This window comes from Trachypithecus francoisi, unplaced genomic scaffold (assembly GCF_009764315.1).
Source record: "Trachypithecus francoisi isolate TF-2019V2 unplaced genomic scaffold, Tfra_2.0 Lachesis_group16, whole genome shotgun sequence".
Lineage (NCBI taxonomy): Eukaryota > Metazoa > Chordata > Mammalia > Primates > Cercopithecidae > Trachypithecus > Trachypithecus francoisi.
The window spans coordinates 34,546,016-34,560,894 of NW_022681461.1; the positions used below are offsets into that span (position 1 = coordinate 34,546,016).

At 40.7% G+C, this 14,879-nt stretch overlaps 1 protein-coding gene across 3 annotated transcripts in view; it reads left to right on the top strand.

Moving 5' to 3' along the window:
- Nucleotides 1–318: 318 nt before the first annotated feature.
- JAK2 (Janus kinase 2) overlaps nucleotides 319–14,879 on the top strand; it is a 163,891-nt gene continuing 149,330 nt past the window's right edge. The window contains exons 1-2 of one of the 3 annotated variants that reach the window (XM_033237251.1): nucleotides 319–1,019; nucleotides 1,338–1,420. The gene's annotated coding sequence lies outside the window, so the exon portion shown is untranslated. The other 2 variants (XM_033237253.1, XM_033237252.1) reach the window with 2 other exon arrangements.

A 14,879-nucleotide genomic window follows, 5' to 3' on the forward strand; every position in this document is an offset into this window, starting at 1 on the left:
GGGGAAGTACAGGTCTGCTGTACCCGGGAAGTGGAAGGAAAAGCAGAAAGCGGACAAGTGTGCGGGAGGGGAGTCTCCGCGCTGAGGCAGCCCGGCCTCCTCCGGTGCAGGCTGCGTTCTGGAGGCGCGGGCGCCAGCCAGGCTGACTCACTCCCGGCCGCTTCCCTGGCGGGCGGCGGCCACACACGCACACACACCCGCCCATCTAGTGAAGCCCAGGCCCAGCGCTGGCACCTAGCTCCAGCCGGGCACCAGTGTTTCGCGAGGCGGCGCCGCCGCCTTAACTTCCTTGCGCGCTCACGCCCAGGGGCCGTCCCAGGAATCTCCACGCGCGCCCGCCGGCTTCCCGAGAGGCCGCCGCCCTGCGTGGCCGGCGCCCGCAGGTCCCGCGGCTAGCACCGAGCGGCGCACGCGCACTGCGGGACGCGCGTCCGGCTCTCCCCCAGCCTCTGTCCGTCCCAGTCTCCTGCCAGTCGGGGAGAGTGCAGGCCAACCTGGAGCCTGAGTTCGAAGCTAATAGGGCGGCCAAGTCAGTGTCGCCCGCGGCGTTGAGAAGACGGTGTGGCCCAGGAGAGGGTGGAGACAACGACTGTGACGGGCTTCCCGGCTGCCCGAAGTGGGAGTGGTGTGGGGCTGCAGGAAGGAGAGAGGAAGAGGAGCAGAAGGGGGCAGCAGCGGACGCCTCTAACGGCCTCCCTTGGCGCTGACAGGCTGGGCCGGCGCTCGGCTGGCTCGGGTGTTCGCGTCGCCACTTCGGCCTCTCGGCCGCTCGGGCCCCTCGGCCCGGGCTTGCGGCGCGCGTCTGGGCTGAGGGCTGCCGCGGCTCAGGGAGAGGCCTGGTCCTCGCCGCGGAGGGATGTGAGTGGGAGCTGAGCCCACACTGGAGGGCCCCCGAGGGCCCAGCCTGGAGGTCGCTCAGAGCCGTGCCCGCCTCGGGGCTTCGCAAACCTTGGCCTGCCGGGTAGGAGCCGCCCCTGCGGGCTCAAGGGCGCATTCTGGTCGCCCCATCTGTGTAACCGGTGGGTGTTATCTCTGCCTGGCTTCTGGGTGGGGGGCAGCAGTTGTCTCTCCACCCGCTTCTTACCTTCTGATCCCGCCTCCCCCCTGCTAGTGGCAGCAAACTTCTGAGCCAGAAAAATCTTCCTCTTTAAGACGACAGCTAGAACGAGTCTTGCTAGTGATATTTGCTTCCATTTGTGTCTTATAATTCCCGCACCCCCCACCTCCTTATTCCTTTTTAAAATTTTCTAGACACTTAAGCAGCCTAGAAAAAGCATCTATTTCCCCTGGATTTATGTGGTAGTAGTAACTGCTGCTTTTTTTTTTTTTTTTTTTAGGTTTCAGAAGAAGGCAACAGGAACAAGATGTGAACTGTTTCTCTTCTGCAGAAAAAGAGGCTCTTCCTCCTCCTCCCGCGACGGTGGGTGTGCTGTCCTTTATCGCTGCAGTAAAGGCGAAGAAGGTGTCGCGAGCTGGGAGTGCGTGCGTAGGAAGGCTGGAAGCGTGTGAAGCCGGCAGGGCTCATTGTTGCTTACTCCTCTGAAAATGTCAGTGCTAAACTTTTAATGTTGATATGTGAGAGTAATTTTGGGGTGTTTTGTTCGTCTTGGATCCTTTAAGAAACATTTTTTTTTGTTGGCTTTACACATAACATGACTTTGCAGAGAAATGTAAAACGTTGTCCATTACCCTTTCTTCTTAAACAGCCAGAGGTTCTTAATCCTTCAGAGAGGAATATTTCCAAGCAATAAGAGATAGCTTTTGTGAGAACACGTTAGCTATTCTTGCTGAGGTTTCTGCTAACACATTGAATGCTTCCTGATGGTTTTATCTGCCTAAGCTTGTTGTGTCGGTTGAATTTACCCAGTTTGTTTTCCGGTAATCACTAATCTGTCAGGAGAAACTTCATTTCTCTGAATGAAAGGATAGTAGCGGCTTAGTATGGAGAAGGAAACTAGAAGTGGGAATAAAGGAGATGATTGCTCTTGGTTTCATAATAAGTTTTTACAGTGAGTTGGGCTACTGCAAATAAATATTTTGTATCCCTTCTCCAGAATGCTTGGGACCAGAAGTGTTTTGGATTTTTTTTTTAATTTTGGAATGTTTGCATATACCAAATGAGATATCTTAAGGATGGGACCCAACTGTAAATACGAAATTCATGTTTCATATACACCTTATTCACACAGCCACTAAGTCATTTGCAATATTTTTACATCTGTGCATGAAACAAAATTTATATTAAGTACTTATGCGGGGAATTTTCCCCTTGTGGCATCATGTTGGTGCTCAAAATGTTTCAGATTTTGGCGCTTTTCAGATTAGGCATGTTCAACCTGTATTTTGATGTAACACCCAGAACATTTGAAGATGAATAATCAATTTTTGGCCTCCCTTCTCCCATCCGCCTCACCATATACCACTTTAAGTGTGAGAATTATTTGCTTGTACATGCATTTGTCTGTTGGTGTGTAATGTATGTACAGATTGGATGTATCCAGCACTTGCCTTAATAGTACATATATTTACCTCAATAGGAAGACTGCAGTACTTGCTAGCTAGAAGAGCACACCATGCTTGTTTTTGCTCTGACTGAATATCCTGTATTTGCAATTTATAGCATGTTTTAGGGACTCATTAGAGATTTTTTGTGTGTGTGCCTTTGGTGATTTGAGACAGGTGTCTCAGATATGGGAAAGGAATATGACATTGTTTCTTTGCTTCACCTGGCTATTGCTGAAAGGTGGGATGCTTTTGAGGCAGAATAGGAAAGTGCATTGGCTTTGGAGTGAGATCTGGATTTGAATCCTGGTGTTCTTGCCACTTAAGAGTTGTATTATTTGCGGCTGGGCACGGTGGCTCATGCCTGTAATCCCAGCACTTTGGGAGGCTAAGGAAGGAGGATCACTTGAGGTCAGGAGCACGAGACCAGCCTGGCCAACATGGTGAAAGCGCATCTCTACTAAAAATACAAAAATTAGCCAGGCGTGATGGTGCACACCTGTAATCCCAGCTGCTCGGGGGGCTGAGACAGGAGAATTGCTTGAACCTGGGAGTTGGTGGTTGCAGTGAGCCGAGATGGCACCACTGCACTCCAGCCTGGGCAACAGAGTGAGACTCTGTCTAACAAAAAAAAAGAAAGAAAGAAAAAAAGAGTTGTATTATTTATGACTCTTTTAGCTTCACTTTCTTATAAGATTGTTGTGAGAACTGGGTAAGACACATGCAAAGTAGTAAATTGCCTGGCTCTCATAAAAGTCTTGGCTACTATAGTGGCTGGGAGGCAAAGGAGATTCAGAGAAGGCCAGAATGACTGCATAAGGTGATCTGCCAGTAACTAGTGTTTCTTGTTTCTTCCTTTCTAGTATAAAGAGATAAAGGACTTTAAGGTCTTAAACTGGTGAGGGGGTATTGTAGCCTTTGTATGGAAAGGTTTGACTTTTGTCTCTCTGCTTAAACCCCCATTGTGTTGCACCTACCAATTATTGTGCTGCCCCCTTGTGGTTAACTGTGCTAAGAACTTTCTTTTGCTCCTCCCCCATTACCTTCCCCACCCTTCCCCACTCCCTTTTAGACCCCTCCTCTTAGCTCCCAGTTTCCCAAACTGTGTGCCAAGGTGCCCAGAGCGCCTTAGGCTTGAACTTTTGTTTTGAGGTAGTTCATGGTTTCAACATTAGCTACTTACATCCGTTTCCACAGTGTCATGTCTTTGTAAAGATGTATTTTCAGAGGTTGCTCTGATAAAAAGCAACTAGTACATGAAAATGAATGTAGAACAGGAAATGACTGTGTGGTATTGTCCAGTTTGATTCCAAGGTCTGATAAGTTCTACAGTGCTCAAGAGACACTAAGTTGTAAGGACATAACTACTAAGTAAGTTGTTCGAACCTATTTCTTTTGGCCTAGAGGTGTCATGAAAAATTTGCTAAGACTCAGGGCTCCCTGAATGGGTTTGGAAACCTCTGCCTTAGCTTTTAGTTTGCTTTTCTGTAAAATTATTGATATAAAGCTAGTATCAGCTGATCATAGCTTAATATATTTCATCTTCTGTGTAATATGTTTATAACTTCTCCCCGGTTCTTTGATTTTAAAAATTATCCTATTGCTAACTTGTTGTACTAGTCAGTTCCTGGTTTTTCCTGTACTGGTCTTCTGCTTCTATTTCTGTTCATCTCCTTAAACTCAAAATGCCCAAAGTGAAAGTTACCATTTTCTACGTCTTAATTTTCTTCTAATCATGTAGGCTTTAAATTAGGCATCATCTTTAAACTACTTCTTTCATTTATGTCTTATTCCCATTCAAAATATCCACATTTCCTTTCTCATATCTCTGCTTTCCCTCCTTTACTGTGTGAATCCCAGGACACATTTCCTGAGCCTCGAATATTGAAAGTCATTTGAACTTATGAGAATTCAGTGTCTCTTCCTTCTGTTTATCCTCAATAGAGATTCCACTCTAATACTCCTTATTATAGTATTCCCTTGCCCCAAAATCTTCAGTGGCTTACCGTTTTCTACTTATTAAATTTTCCTGTCTTTTAAGATAGTCTATTATCAATCCCTTCCCTATTTATTTAGTCTTTTGTCTAAAGATCTCTAATCCTTCAGCTTGTAAGCTGATTTCCACACTTTCTAGTAACAAGCTGTATGTTTCTTCTATCCTTTAATTTTTGCTCATGTTCTCCATCCCTCTTTTTTTCCTCTATTTCTGTAGCTCTTTAGTCTTAGAACATCTTCACATGGTTTAATCGTATGCCATGCTTTAGTTGTTTATGATAGTTATTTCCCTAGTGTTAGCCACATCTTTTCAAGTTGATTGTGTATTCTTTGAGGAACAGTACCTTAGATTAAAAAAAAAAAACATAACACACAATGGAGAGCACGTGGGCAGCATTCAAGAAATAATACATGTTGATTGTGTGATAAGGAACTGTAGTCACCGAATACTATTTGTTAATATTTGCAATGTAAAAGGTACTTGGCTGTATCCAAAAGAGAAACAAAGAAATACAAAAGAGGTTCCTTTCCCTAAGGACTTACAGTATAATTGGGCAGATAAGCTAAATAATAAAAGTTACAGATATTTGAGACCACTTCGAATTGAGCAGAGATTTTTTATAATAGGAAGGAACTGGTAGAGGGGGTAAGCAAAGGCAAAATATGTATATATGTATGATATGTTCAGAGAGCAGTACATAAACAACTTGACTGAAATGAAGGTTTGTGTGAAAGAGTAGTAAGAAATTGTGTTAAAAATGTAGTTGGAATTTGATTATGGATGTCTTTAAATGCTAGGATGAGAAGAATGTACTTTGACCTGTAGATACGGAGAAGCTTTAAAAGTTTTGAATTGAGAAAGAGTTTGCTGAAATAAATATCTTAGGAAAATCAAAGCAGCACCAGTGCTAGATCTCACATGAATTGGAAAGAGAAGTGGTAGAGAGAGGTAGGAAAATAATTGAGCTCTGAAGTAATGAGGACTTGGACTTAGTAGAAATAAGTCAGATTGCAGAGATGTCACAAGACATTATTATGGATTGAATAAGAAGGGAGAATGGACGGGAGAAGAGTGATTAAAGATTACCTTACCTTGAAGGTGTGCTCTTCAGTGACAGAGGAAATCAAAGAGTGTTGGAACTCCAAGACAGCTTAGAACATCTAAGTCAGTCTGTATATTTTGTATATTAGGACTCAGACCAGAGAGACTTAAAATGTGTCCAAAGTTACTCAGTTAATGACAAAGAAACTGCCATTTGATTAATGGCAGTTACTAACAAAAATAGTTATGGCAGTATTAGTAGCTGGTAGAGGGGATGTAGACAGTTGAGCCTATATTGTGGATATATTTGAGTTTGCGGTGGCCGTGGGATGGGCAAGTGAAAATTGACAGCCTGCAGTAGGACATATGACTAGAATTTGTTAGCGAAGTTAAGGCTGGTGCTGTGGTACTTAAGAGAAAAGAGTAGTGGACCTGAGATTCAGCCTTGGGGATTGCCCATAATTAGCGGGTGGGTGAAAGGAGAGAAATGGGTAAAGGAGATAAAGAAAAAAACAGTTAGTATGAGAGAGGCAAATTAGTGGATAGGTTAGGAGGTGAAATGATCAACGTATTGGTCATTGGCAAGAAATGAGGAGAATCAGATCCAATAAAAGGTCTTAAAAATATGTACTAGTGTTTTTGCTAATATGAAATCTATAAAAACAGAAGAAAATTGCTTATACTTTCCCTATGTGGAAATAACCACTGTTAATATTTTGTTCTCTCCAGTTTAACCAAAGACCTTTGGATTTGACGGTTGCGTGATCAGTGGAGACTTTTCCAAAGCTCTCCATCACTAGAACTAAGGATGAGAATTTTAGGCATAATAAAACCTGGGAGGTGTTTTTCAACAGATTGTCATTTGTCTGTATCCTCTTACATATCACACTATCTAGGTACTGTTCTTCCTATGTTCATTGGTTCTGTGTCTTATCTGAATGATAGAAGGTTAGACAAGCCATCTCTGGGTGCTTCTGTGCTGGTAAAATTTGAATAAAGTGATAACATATTTGTTTCTAAAAGGAAGGATAAATTCTTGGTAGGTAACTTATAAATCTGAGGGTTGAATGATTGATGAAATTAGCGGTACTGGAAAGAACAAAGAGAAGCATTATCTATTTTGAAGCCTTTCTGTATAGCTACAAGGGGTTAACTAGGTTAGAATGGTCCATGGGCCGTTTACTTTGCTTGCATGTTTATTTTGATCTTCCCAAGAACATTCTTCTACTCATCTTGTTGGTATGCTATTGGAAACAGAGTACTTATTAGTTCTTACTAAGTGATTGTAGTTTAATAAATTATGATTATGAAATATAATGCTATTAGGTAATATTTTTATAATATAAAGGGCCATGTGATGTGAGTAAGTGCACTGTTTTGGAAATCAGGGGATAAAGGACTGACCCTGCTGTCAACGTGGTATACGATTTCAAGCAACTCACATAATCAGTGAATCTTGTCTATTGAGGGAATGGACTAAATCTTTTTTAGAGAATTTAAAAAGGTGGGATCACATGGTAAAATGTGTATAAAGTTTAAAAAGGAAATGGTTTACCAATGTTTATGACAAAAACACCCCCCCATCTCCTTTTCTAGTCTCTGATTCCTGTTCACCAGGCAACCACCTGTCCTCTGTACATTGCCCTTTTCCCCTCTACAATGAATGTTTTAGCATCCCTTTTAAAGCCTCTCCATTCAGTTGTGTAGAAGAGCTCATCCCCTTTGCCTTCAAAGGCTTTGCCATTATATTTCTCTCCTCTTTTTCTTGCCTTCTCAGTTCTTCTCTCTACTGGATTATTTCCATCAGTATTCTGATTGCTATTGCTGTGTAACAGAAACTCCCCAAAACTTAGTGATTTTAAACAACTACTTTATTAGGCTCACAGATACCATGGATCAATAATTGAGACAGGGCACACCCAGGGATGACTTCGTTTTTGCTCCACAGTGGCTACTAGGACATGAGTTGGGAAGAATTGCTAGCCAGGGGTGACTTGAAGGCAAAGGACTAGAATCATCTGGAGGTGTCTTCACTCACATGATGGGTAGTTGATGCTGATTCTTGACTGGGATGTTAGCTGGGCTGTTAACTGGAACATGTACATGTGGCCTGGATTTCCTCACAATATGGTGGCTTCAGGGTGGTCACCTTTCATAGTGGTGAGTAGAGAATTGAAAGTGAGTGTGTCAGTGTGTCTCAGCATAAATCTTTATGATTTAGCCTTGGTAGTTGCACAGTATAACTTCTGCCATGTTCTACTGGTTGTAAGTGTCAGAAGCCTGTCCAGATTTGATGGGGGAGTGGCAAGTTCACACTGTAGAAGAAAAACATGTGAGATAGGAAATATTGTTATGGCCATCTCTGGACAATTATTAATACTACTGCCACAGCTTGCCATTTTGGCAAACTTCACATCCCTCCTATATCTGAAATACATGCAAAATACACTAAGCTTCTCCTCAAAGGTCCCTAATTCACATCCCATCATGACAGTAACTCAGAGTCCAGTATCTCATCATATAAATCCGGTCCAGGTACAGAATAGTTTTCTTGGGTATGGTTAATTGGATATGGTTCTTCTTGAACTGAGGACCCATGAAGAGACAGTTTATATGTCCCCCACGTACTTTACAAGATTGAAAAGACAGGTTATTTGCAGTAGACATTCCTCCTCAAGAAGTGCACAAGGTAGGCACTATCTATAGCAATTCTGCAGTCCCACTGGGCACATGTTGCCAGTTCCTTGATTAGGTCTCAGTCCTGCTTCCTGGAAGTTGTTCTTAATGGGACATAGGCTTCTTCTTTTTTTGGGTTTATCTTCTGAATTATTTATCTCCCCTACCCCCACATCCAAACCATACAAAGTGCTTTGTATTTGTAAGAGTAACTTCCTGAGCTTGCTTCCTGCCTGTAGTGCTTCAGGGTCCAAAGGCCCTCTTTTAAAATATAGCACGTGTTCCTTTCATTCCAAGCTAATACAACTCCTTTAAAAACTTTGTGGACTTCCTGTGTATAAGTTTATAATCTGTACGGCCATACCCACAAATCTCTTTTGAGAGGAACTCTTTCCTCCCCTAAGCTCTGTGTGAGGCTGCTATGGAACAACACCCTTAAGATCCTTAGATAATATTTCGTCTGAAAGGATCTATGAGGTACTGATTTAGACCTTAAGAAAGGATCTTATAGTCACACTCTAGATTGGATCTTTGCTCTGAGGCCCTTTTTATTTGACACTCTGCTAGCCAAAAAGATTGTTCTGAGTCCATTACCTCTCTTTGAAATTCTACTCAAAAAGTGAATAGCTCATTCTTTAGTTCATCTCTCTGTTCTCTCAATTATAAGGGCAGCTAGAAGAAGCCAAATTGCTTTAAGTTCTTGTGGAGAATCTCCTTAATTCATTAGGTCAGGTATGTATTTTATTTTCCATGTTAATGTAGGTGATAGTTTTGTTAAACTTTGCCCTAGTATGTAACAAGGGTCTCCTCTTACTCAGCTTTCACTATCATTTCTCTCACTTTCCTTGAAGTCCTCACTGACAGTCTCCTTGAGGGCTCTTAGGCTCCCATGAAGTTTTCTCAAGACCCTTTAAATGTGTGAACACGAAGGGTCCTTATCTGTTCCTGGCTATACAGCAGGTCCTTGAATAACTGTTGTTTGTTCGTAACGTTGATAAAAAAAAAGAAATTGATTCCTGGCTGGGGCCACTGTTTGTGTGGAGTTTGAACATTCTCCCCATGTCTGTGTGGGTTTTTCCGGGTGCCCCAATTTCCTCCCGCATCCCAAAGATGTGTATGTTGGCAGATCGGTGTGTCTAAATGGTCTCAGTCTGAGTGATCATGTATGTATGAGTGTGTCTTGCAGTGGATGGTGTCCTGTCCAGGGTTGGTTCCCACCTTGTGCCTTGAGCTGCTAGAATAGGCTGTAGCCACTTGTGACTGAACTGAATTGGGTAAATAATTATCTTACTTGTTTTTGTTAGTCTTTCCTAAATGTGTGTATAGCTCACATTTATTTTAGTGTTTAATAATCAAAGTGTTTGGGGTCTTTATTTAGAAGTTTGATGATGTTTTTGTGGCCATAAATATGCCATAGGAACTTGCTTATCTCAATTAGCCTATGGAAAAATGAATTTTGTTACACATTGTTTCACTTAAAATCAGTTTCCAAGAACCTGTTGAGGACAGTGAGGATTAACTGTACTGAAACTGTTTCCTAACTCAGTGGTTCTTATCAGAATTACCTAAAGGGCTTGTTGAAACACAAATTGCTGGGCCCCACCCCAGAGTTTGTTTCATTAGCTTTGGAGTGAGACTTGAAGATTTGCATCTGTGAGTTCCCAGGTGATCTGATAATGTTGATCCAGGGCCTAGATTGTGAGAATTACTGATTTAAACCAGGAATTGGCAAGATTTTTCTATTAAGGATCATAAAGAAAATATTTTAGACTTTGTGGGCAAGATTGTTTCTCTTGCACCTACGCAACTCCGCCTTTGTAGTGCAAAAGCAGTTATAGACAATACATAAATGAACAGACATGGCTCATGGCTGTGTTCTCATAAAGCTTTATTTACAAAACAGGCAACTGGCTAAATATGGTATGTGTGAACTGTGCTCTGCCAATTCCCAATTTAAATCATTACTTGAATCCACATCTCTTCAAGCTATCGCCCCATTTTTCACTTCCCTTTGGAACAAAACTCTTTGAGAGTTGTCTGTATTTGTCTCTTTTTATTCTTTCTTTAAAAAATTATCTATTTTTTGAACACATTTAAATGTCTTAGAATTCAAAAAGTAGTAAATATCTTTGTACATTTGTCAGGGCATGTGTGTGTGTGACCATAACTAAAGATTAAGTAGATGAGGAATTGCTGATTCAAAAGTGGTATATGTTACTAAGTTCAACAAATATTGCCAAATTGGCATAGAAATACCAATTTATGCTTTTCTACACCTTTACTAACATTGTGGTTTCAGATGACTTGATCTTTGCCGACTTGAAACGTGAAAAATAGAATCTCATTATAATTTTAATTTGCTTTTTATTCTCCTTTTTGGGGGAACTCTCCACTTATATCTTGGCTCGCTTTCTATTAGATTTGTGGTCCTTTCACTTTGCTTTGTGGGAGCTCTTATACTAAGGAAGATAGCTTTGCATTTGTGAAATGAGTTGTTTTCCCTAGGTTGTCTTTGTATCTTTTTGATTCTGTAGATAGTGTGATTTTGTTGTTGTTGTTGTGCATCTAGGTAGGTCCCTTCTCAACCTTGAAATTGCATTTTGTGACTCTCCCTTGTTTTCTTGATCCATCTGGAATTTATATTGATGCAAGATATAAGATGGAATGCAACTTTTTCCCCCTAGATGGTTGTCCAGTTTCAATACTGTTTGTCAGATGATCCTTCTTTTCTCTGCTGCTGTGAAATGCTGGTGTTTTAAATTGTGTATGTAGTTGGATCTATTTCTGGACTTTGTTTCATTCTAACAATGGCTCCTGTGAAACTATTGTGAGTTATTGGATAGTGAACATTTCCATTAATTTCTTTGTTTCCAAGTCCTGTATAATATTTATTAGCATATGGGAGGCATTCAAATACTTGAAAATAAAATGAATAAATCAAGCATTTAGGAATAGAAGCAGTTCTTTTTTGCCAATTTTTCAATTTAGTTATTACTTCTATTTAATTTCTCTGTTTATTTCTGATTTTAAACTTGAATTTAACCTTGGTTTTCCATTTTAATTTTACCTTTTTTTAAACTTTATTTTGAAGTATTAAATTATTTTTTGTACTTACTGGGCATTTGCTGACTTGTGAGTCTGCTCTTATTAATCTATTTTTGGCCTTAAACTGTTAAAAATTCACACTATAGTTTTATTTGTATCAAATTTGCATACTGAGGGAAGCTTGTCATTTCATAATGGCAATCCATAGGCTAGGTCAGGTCATTTGAGATTGGAACCATTAAGGATAAGTTCATTCAACATTGAATTATTAGATCTGTGGTTAATTGGCCAGGTTAGAGAAGACAGAATTACAGGTAGGTCTGGATTTTACAACTTATTATTTTAGAAGGTCAAATTTAGAATAATATTTTTAAGCTTTTTAAGTAGAAGCATGCATATCACCTGAGGTCAGGAGTTCATGACCAGCCTGACTAACATGGTGAAACCCTGTCTCTACTAAATACAAACAAAAAAGTCAGTGTGGTGGCACATGCCTGTAATATGAGCTACTTGGGAGGCTGAGACAGGAGAATCGCTTGTACCTGGGAGGCGGAGGTTGCAGTGAGCTGAGATGGTGCCATTGCACTCCAGCCTGGGCGACAAGAGCGAAACTCTGTCCCAAAAAAAAATAAAATGAAATAAATAAAAAATATAAATAAATAAATAGAAGTATACTATTCTGATTATTTTATTTATACTTATTTATATGTATAATTTATTTTTTTTAAACACATGAGGTATTGTATATTTTTGGTTTGTTTTGAGGAGGGGCAGGGGTGATGGGAAATATAGTTTTCATTGCATCAGATCTTCAGTTGTAATGATATTGCTGGAATCCTACATTTAGGACCTTGTCTTGTTAAAAAAAATTATCCTTGCTTTCACCCCTACCCCTCCCTGCCACAGACTTTTAAAGGTAAGTATTCTGCAATAATTGGATTGTATTTACTATTATGAAATTTTAAAATTATTAGAAGTAAAATGACATATACCTTCATTGTAGTAAGTTTGATTCACAGTGCCTCTGGTTATGGTGGTCTGTAAAAGTAACACTGTATTAGGAACAGTCTTCATGATGGGATTTCTGTCCTTTTACTCTTCTGTTAGTTCTTTTTTTTTTTTTTATTTTGAGACGGTTTCACTCTGTCACTCAGGCTGGAGGACAGTGGCTCGATCACGGCTCACTGCAGCCTTGCCTTCCCTGGGGTCCAGCGATCCTCCTACCTCAGCCTTCCGAGTAGCTGGCACTGCAGGCGAGTGCCACTATGCCTGGCTAATTTTTGTATTTTTTTTTTTGTAGAGATGGGGTTTTACCGTATTGCTCAGTCTGGTCTTGAACTCCTGGGCTCTAGTGATCTTTCTGCATCATCCTCCCAAAGTGCTGGGATTATGGTTCTGGAGCCACTGCTCATGGCCTGTTAGTTTGTTCTTGCATTGCGGTAAAGAAATACCTGAGGCTGAGTAATTTATAAAGAAAAGAAGTTTAATTGGCTCATGGTTCTGTAGGCCTACAAGCATGGGGCTGACATTTACTCAGCTTCTGGGGAGTCCTCCGGGAGCTTTTACTCTTGGTTGAAAGCTAAGAGGGAGCAGGAATATCACATTTCAAGAGCTGGAACAAAAGAGAATGTGGGGGAAGATGCCACACACATTTAGATAGCCAGATCTTGCAAGAACTCAGTATCTTCAGGACAGCACTAAGGGGGATGTTGCTAAACCATTCATGAGAAATCCACCCCCATGATCCAGTCACCTCCCACCAGGCCTCACCTCCAACACTGGGGATTACAGTGCAACACATGAAATTTAAAGGGGACAGCATCCAAACTGTATCAACCTTGCTGTATCCCTCAGCCTCATTTTATAGGCAAGAATTGAATATATTGGTCTTATAAAGGTTTGATATGGAAGGATTCATCAGGAGTGGATTTTAGGACTTGGGGAATGACTCAGAGAAGAAAATAGTGCATGATAGTATAAGTCTATCTGATTGATGAGTAACTGGAAAGCCTTCCAAACATAATGCCTCAGTGTCTGCAGAACTGTTTCATTTCCCTATTTATGTATTCCTTATTCTTTCCTTGTTTATCCATAGATGCTTAGTTTTATTTTTTACCTGAATGCATTATGATAATCTTTAATTATTTCAGAATATCTGAAATATTCAGTGTTCTTCTAGCATGGCAGTATTTTAAAAATCATTATGAACTTAAATTCATACTGATTTAAACAGCTTCTAGATTTTTTTGAATATCAATAGCAGAGGGTAGTGTTAAATATTTCACCAGCAGAATTAATTAAATTTCCTGTGCAATTTTATTTTTTATAGACAAACTCATCACTGCTTAAAATCTTTAAAAAACGTCTTGGTAATACAGGCTTGGAATATGATGATTTTGAAATGAGATCTTAAGGGAAAAAAAACTCCAACTTTTTTTTTTAGACGGAGTCTTGCTGTGTCATCCAGGCTGGACTGCAGTGGCGTGATCTCAGCTCACTGCAACTTCCGCCTCCCAGATTCAAGTGATTCTCCTCCTTCAGCCTCCTGAGTAACTGGGATTACAGGAGTGCACCACCACACCCAACTAATTTTTATATTTTTAGTAGAGATGGGGTTTCACCATGTTAGTCAGGCTGGTCTCAAACTCCTGACCTTGTAATCCGCCCACCTTGGCCTCCCAAAGTGCTGGGATTACAGGCATGAGCCACCATGCCTGGCCAAAAACTGCAACTTTTAAAGCCTATTTAAAGCACTTGTCCCATTTTTGTTCACACTTTTTCTTTATGTGTGTTATGAATTATAAATCTGGCTTTTCCTATGTAGTCATCATTAAGCATGATTCTAAGAAGTAGCTCAAAATCTACTCCTATGACCAAAACCCACAAAAAACAAAACAAAACAAAAAACCCCAAAAACCAAAACCAGAAAAGGGATACATTTTGCAGAATAATTTACATTTTCTTCTCTTCCTGGCATCAGTTTTCTCAGGAGGTTTTTTTTTTTTTTTTTTTTGAGACAGAGTCTCCCTCTGTCACATAGGCTGTAGTGCAGTGGTGTGATCTGCAAGCTCTGCCTCCCAGGTTCACGCCATTCCTCTGCCTAAGCCTCCTAAGTAGCTGGGACTACAAGGCACCCGCCACCAAGCCCAGCTAATTTTTTTGTATTTTTAGTAGAGACGGGGTTTTGCTATGTTAGCCAGGATGGTCTCGATCTCCTGACCTCGTGATCCGCCCGCCTCGGCCTCCCAAAGTGCTGGGATTGCAGGCGTGAGTCAACCCCCCCCGCCAGGAGGTCTTTTAAGCTTTTGCCTGTCATGTATGTACTTCTGACACTGGCCTGAGGTAAAATGATTACATTTGACTTCGGTAGCCCTTAAATGTATGGCTGTTCTTAATCTTTTCTCTTCTATAGCCTAAAAGTTGAATTAGTATTCATCTTAGATTTCTTGTTTCTTAAGTGAAAGAATCATGACATTGTGTTAAAATATCTTATTTGCATGTATTTTATATGCCGTTTTAATAGGCAATAGTAGTATACAAGCTTTGGCCAAATGTCTCTTCATATCAAAAATTCAAGTGAATAAAAACAGTTATTTAAAAATGACATTAATCAAAGGGG